Below are 6,519 nucleotides of genomic sequence, written 5' to 3'. Positions count from 1 at the left end.
GGGTCTAAATTAGTTCAAAACAAGCAAATATATGTTAGATTTGAACATATACTTGTTCAAATCCAGCATTACAGGATCGCTGGTCTATTTTATCTCTAAAAGAGCAGCTGGAAGCAGGTTTCCTTTTATCTCCAAGGAAATCCAATTATTTTGTCAATTTCCACTGTTTGGGACAGCAACATATCCCATCATTTCTGGTCCTAAACTCACAGTCAGCTGATTGATTAATTTTTTTCATTATCTTCATAGAAGGATATAGATGAGTCTGACTTTCTGTGTCCATCCCCTTTTCTAAAGTTTAAGTCAAAAATAAGAGAAAATCTTTTTTGTTCTGTGGTTAGTTAAACCATAAAATGGAAGCAAAGCTTTCTGGGAAATAATATCTTGATCTGCCAAATAAATTCACAAAATTAGCGTCTGTTGATATGTTGATCAGAGAAAATGTATAATATACATTTTCATTCAAGTCTAGATATTATTTGGAGTATTCAGTGCCAACATTAATTTTGTTTCTACCCAGAACTTCCTAGATGTTAAAAACAGTTATATAGATTTTGCTAAATAGTCAGTGGAATAATAATGACTTAATCATATCCTGGTGAGTTCTGATAATGTTATGGTAGAAAATAAGTTGGAGGTTGGGGTGAGGAGAATCAGTTGATAAGGAAAGAAACAGGGCACAATATTTCTAGAGCTTAATTCTACTGCAAAGATCAAGACATACGGTGAGGCTACTGTTTTTATGTCAACAATTACTGACTCAGAGCCCCCAGTGTTCTAGGTGCTGACATACACCAATGAACAAGACAGACAAAATCCCTGCCCTTAAGGAAATTTTAATTCTAATTTTTATAAAACACAAACACACAAATCCTTCTTTCTTTACCGTCTCACAATGCATAATGGAATGTAACCAGGGTAACCACGTCCGAGTCTGAAATTTCATCTGGTGCTACTTCGGAATCCTGACATCATGAATAGCAATAAATCTCTTTAGATCGGTGCTTAGATACGTAGATAAACTAGATGCACTCAACATGGTAACCACCTTTTTAAACCATTTGCAAATCATCGACCTGATTAAAGTATTTGTTCTATCCACTGTGAGGAAAAAGAATAGGAAAGCTGTTTCCATTACTGAAAGCCCAGGGACATGGACTGGTTTTAGAGCCAATGGGAATGTGTAAGTGTACATGGGTGTTGGGGGATTGGTACGCACGCAGGTAGGCACTCAGTGCTTTGATGTGGTGGAATGGAAACGCATGGTACTCGGAACGGGAAGCTCCACCACGTCTTGGGAAAGTCTCAAATCTGTGGGCCTGTGTTAACTCGTCCCTTTAAAAAAAAATCTGAACTACAGTCATACTTAGCTCCAAAACTATGAATCCATGATTTTCTATGTGAAACCCAAAGCTACAATTCCTGAACTTTTCCTACAGTGATCCAGAAGAAGACAGTCTACAGGGAGAAGTAAAAATGAAGTAAAGAGATCAGTAGTCTCAGATCTGCCTTTCTTTCCACCACTCAGTTTCTTCCTACAGCTCAGGTATTTGGAAAGTCTAACAAAAAAATGGGTTGTGAGGAATAGAGTTTAAGATTTGTATGTGCAGGGGATGACAAAATAAGGGAGTAAGGGAATTCCCAAAGGGAAGGAGGGGTCAGGGAATCCCTAGAAGTAAGGGAAAGACTGGAGGGTACAAGGAGGAAGGCCGGGCAGAGGGGCTGGGCAATGAAAGCACGATAAAGACAGACAAAAGCAATGAAGAGAAATCACAAAGGACTGTTCTTATACTAGCTTCCTCAACTCACTTGTTTCTTGTTAGTCTCCATCACAGGATGCTGGTTGAGGCTCCACAGCACCCTCTTGAAGACCTACAGCACCTTCTCAAGGATCCACGGCCCCCTCTGGAGGCTCTGTTGCACCCTTTTGGGGATCTATAGCACCGTCTTGCCACTTTTCCTGGCTCCCCAGGGCTTCCTCCCAGTGCCTATTCTCTGCTCTCTTTGCTGGCTTCCAACTGCCATTAATTCTAATACATGCCCTTCCCTAACATGTTTACCTGGGGAAGAATCTAAGTAATTAATTCTCACTAGGTATTACTGATTAATTTACTAGAATCCTAAAAAGTTGTGCATTTTAACAGGAATTCCCTTCACCCAAAGGGTTGTTAGAGGTGGGACGGACCTTAAAAGTAAAAGCGATTGAAGCCAAGTCTCTCCTCCTCCCTCCACACTTCATTTGTAAGCTACATCCAGCCACACCAGGGCTGATGCTGTCTGTACTAGTCCTTCTTATACTACATTGCCTCCAGTGAAGGAGCTCCCAGCACCAGGACAGATGTGTTAGGGATATTTCTGAAGCAAGAGAGCCTTTTCAGCATGCTTAAACATTCCTTATAGGCTATGATCTTCTTAACTCACACATTAGGCTTTCCTGAGAAAGCAGACAGCAATACCATTAGCCCTGGATATAAAAACTTATCTACCACTACTTTAAATATATTTTTTAAATTTTGGATAACAGGTTTTGGTTAAATAATCCATCCTTATGATGGATTCTTTAATCTCTTTGTCTCTGAAGATGATCATATGCAGTAGTTGGAGAGCTAAGAACATCAACTTCTCACTTTTGCATCTAAAAAGTAGTGGTTTAGAGTACGGAATCTAGACTACATTGCCTGGGGTTGAATTGCAACTCTACCATCACCAGTGTGTGACTTCAAACAAATTATTAACCTTTCTGTTCCTCAACTCACTTGTCTGTAAAAATACTACTTACCTGTTAGGGTTCTTTGGGGATCAAATGTATTAATGCAAAAATAGTGCTTAGAACAATGCCTGACACCTGGTAAGCACTCAATAAATGGTAATTGTTGTTAATATCATCATCACCACCATCACACCACCACGACCATCATCACCATCATCACGATTATCATCACCTTGGGTAGTTATTTACTCAGAGAAAGTTAATCATACGATTACCAGATCCTCACTTCGCTTTGTGCCCACATAGATATGGTCATAATGTTGCTACTCACTGCTAATGTTGTACTTTTGTCTTTGACAATTATTTTCCTCTACTTTTACCATAATTGGTTTCAAGAAATGCTAATTCGTTTTATGAAACTAAATGAATTCCATGAGTCATCTTTGTCTACATTAAAAAGAAGAAAGTAATATTTCAAGTGGGAGCACGCTGAATGGATGTATGGAGACTTTCTCCCTATCTGGAATGTAATATTAAATATTTCAGGACTATGATTTAGTGTTACAGAACATTCAAAAGTTTCTAGACATCCTTATATTTGGGCTTCCATTTTTAGCTATAATGTCCTTTATATATGCTCTTACTGTCTTTCATACTATAACGTATAACATATTTGTTTTAAAGCTTCAAGCAATTGGATCCAGAACAATAAAAAAAATTCACTGAATTTATAATCCTTGGACAGTAAACTAATATCAATGACTCATGATTAGTTCTACCATGACAATGACACCAACAGAAATTGTCTTCATTTAATAAAGTTAGGATTCCAAAAATAGAACTAACTCAATGAATGTTTTGCATCAGTGCTGAAAGATTTTATAGGAATTGTTTATTTATTTGTTCATTTGATTGATTTTGATACAATCAAAAAACACTGGTACCAAAACATCTCTCTTATGAAGGTCAAGTTAGAGAGTGCATATTTAGTAATGTGACCAAGGAAAATTTAGCAGCTCAATCAAACTACACTTAATAGCCCAAAATCTAAACACCTGCTATTTTCATCTTACCTGTATGAAAACACCTGTATTTTCTGGTATTAACTCCTTTTCCATTCTTAACCAACTACCTTCATAAATTATTTATGTGGTGTTTATAATCTTAAGTCCTCCTGAGTAAGCAGAGCATATCCATCCAGATTTCTTCCCTGGTCTTGAGGTTCTAGCAGACAGGTAACGCCCCTTTATTGGATTCATTCTTTCCCCAGCATCCAACTTGTCCCCTAAAGAATTATCCTGAAGAAAGTTTTCTGTTTTCATAAATCTCACCTATTCCCAGCATCATTCTCTCATCAATTAAAGTAGGTTCTACTTATAGGTGAGATTAATTAATGATTAATTACCAGGTATGTGGAAAAATTCATCCTTACAAATTATGTGGACCACAATATTTTAGTTTAATTACTATAAAAGTAAGTATATATATTTATTTTTTAAATTTATTTAATTCAAAAATGTAGCTTTTATTTCCTTCAATGGTCTTACACCTATGAAGAAAATTAGGATATCACAGAATCAACTCCAAACACTCTAAATACATTCACAGAACAGAATCTATTCTCTTAAGTGGTCATTTCTAGAAATTGACAAGCAAAGCCCTAAAGATTTTTGTGATTGATGTGGTTTATCTTGGTGATTTCTTACTCAAAACATTAATCACTTTAAATATTTCCAATCAACTGATAGGTTATATAAACGTTTCCGAGCATATGAAGATCTGCTAATTAATTTCTCTTCATTTAAGCCATTAAGAGGACTCTATAAAATAGTTTACATTCCTATCTATGAAGCTGATTCTGGCATCAAATAAATGTTCCAAAATCATTTATATATACACATGGGAAATAAAGCACATTCACTGAAATTATAGCAGTGTTTGTAAGCACAATAATTTTAATTGACAAAGTTCAGATGCGTAAAATAACATCTCTCTCAGTGATTGAGCTTGGTTGCTGAATGACTGAAACTTGCCTAAGTTAATTCCAAATTTTTTTCTCAGTCAATTTAGAGCTTTTCTTAGTCAAGCAAGGCATAAGCTCAATCAATTCAGAATTATTTTTTTCTCTTCTCCCAGGGTGTCCAGTCATGGGAAGGGGATGAAGGTGTCAGCCACCTTGCCTGATCCATTTCCTCCCTGGCATTCCCTCATTACAATCGAGAAAACTCTTCAGGGACGACTGGCTTCTAAGCAAATCTTGCCCTCTTTTGAGGGCCAAATATTCTGGTATCCTGATTATATTGATGCCTGACAATATAGTCAGGCACAGTGTTCATAGTCATTTCCTAGGCCCCAGGCTCTCATGCTCCCAAACATCTCTTTATCTGGTGGGAGTGGAAGGGGAACTGGGGGATGGATTTTATTGTCCCCCTGAGATTCCTAGCCTCCAGAAACTTCAAGGCTTGCTCTCTTGCCTCCTTTGAAACGTTCTCCTCCCAGGCCCTTCCCTGGCACTGAGAGTTCCCATCTAATCCATCAGAAGTGATCTATAACAAAAGTTATTTTCCTGATGTCATCTGTAGGCAAAGGATTCAACAAAGAATACTTGCAAACAAAATGGATACAGTCTGAATGATTTATACTTTAATCAAAATGCATTCAGAACAAGTGCCTGATGCACTTTGCCATCAATCTTGAAAACCACCACAAAAAATGGCTAATTGTCATTATATTTTTCTGAAAGGAAAAGTCATCACTGCTCAAAAAGTGCCATCAAATTTAACTTTCCTAGATAAAAACACAAACACTATTTTTCTCTCTTTTCACACACAGTGCCTCGTACATGGTAACTCCTCCAAAAATGATTCCTAGATGGATAGCTTTCTCTTGAAGAAATTCTTTCCAAATAATTTATTGTGGTGTTCTACTCAGAACCTGAGCAAATGATATATTAATTTTTGATAGCGTCACCACCACATCCAATTATTCCAGTCTGAGGTCACATTAGACCCAAAACAGCTTGGTCCTCCATGTAAACAATGCCATTGGTGACTAGGTATGTGCTCATTTTGTTTAGACCTGGTATCAAAATCAAAGACTGAGCATTTCCAAAAAAGCATAGGTGTTTCCAAAAGAGGGGAAACGGCAAGAGAAGATTCTGCCGTGATCCTAAAAATGTAAGTCCTCTAGAAAACACTTTTCCCCACCATTTTACTGCAATATGAGCTATTTTGCCACATTACTCACATAGCCAGAAATTATAGGCATCATGAATTGGAATCAGCTGCCTGCCAAACGAGGTACTTATGCCCACTTTCCTATTCATGGTGGCCTTAGGAACTATGATCCTTTCATTAGCTATTTAATTGTCCTGGGAACATCCCGAGTCAATATTTTTATTTCCTGTTTTCACCTGCCAGTGGTGAACGTTTTTCTCCATTTTCTGAACATATGACTAAATTTAACATGGTAGTTATGACAAGACATGCAGGCAGCTGCCCAGGCCAAATGAACTGGAAAACTCGAACGATTTAGAATATGTTTTTCTGTTTTGAAGGAAGCTAAAGTTCTGAAGATCCTTCCTCCCCACACACTAATTTCATTGAGATGCTACAGTTTATTTGAAAAAATTTCCAAACTTACACAAAGTGAAAAGCTAAACAATCTCAATTCTGTATTACAAGAATAAGGTAAAACATTTTATGCATTTACTTTGATAAAGTAATCATGAAACATCTGTGGTATCAATCCCTTTTTATGTTAGCCTACTGAAAGCAATATTGCCAGCTAAACATTAAATGAATTCCTTT

At 37.0% G+C, this 6,519-nt stretch overlaps 1 long non-coding RNA gene across 1 annotated transcript; it reads left to right on the top strand.

Moving 5' to 3' along the window:
* Positions 1-944: 944 nt before the first annotated feature.
* Positions 945-3,444, top strand: LOC139073713 (uncharacterized). Its single transcript, XR_011522695.1, has 3 exons — positions 945-1,183; positions 1,440-1,546; positions 1,836-3,444. It is a non-coding gene; the product is annotated as an uncharacterized lncRNA (long non-coding RNA).
* The last annotated feature ends 3,075 nt before the right edge of the window (positions 3,445-6,519 follow it).

The sequence above is a fragment of the Equus przewalskii genome, chromosome 9 (genome assembly GCF_037783145.1).
Source record: "Equus przewalskii isolate Varuska chromosome 9, EquPr2, whole genome shotgun sequence".
In the NCBI taxonomy this organism is placed as follows: Eukaryota; Metazoa; Chordata; class Mammalia; order Perissodactyla; family Equidae; genus Equus; species Equus przewalskii.
Note: the sequence above shows the minus strand (reverse complement) of the source record. Positions and strands in the feature narration are given on the sequence as shown.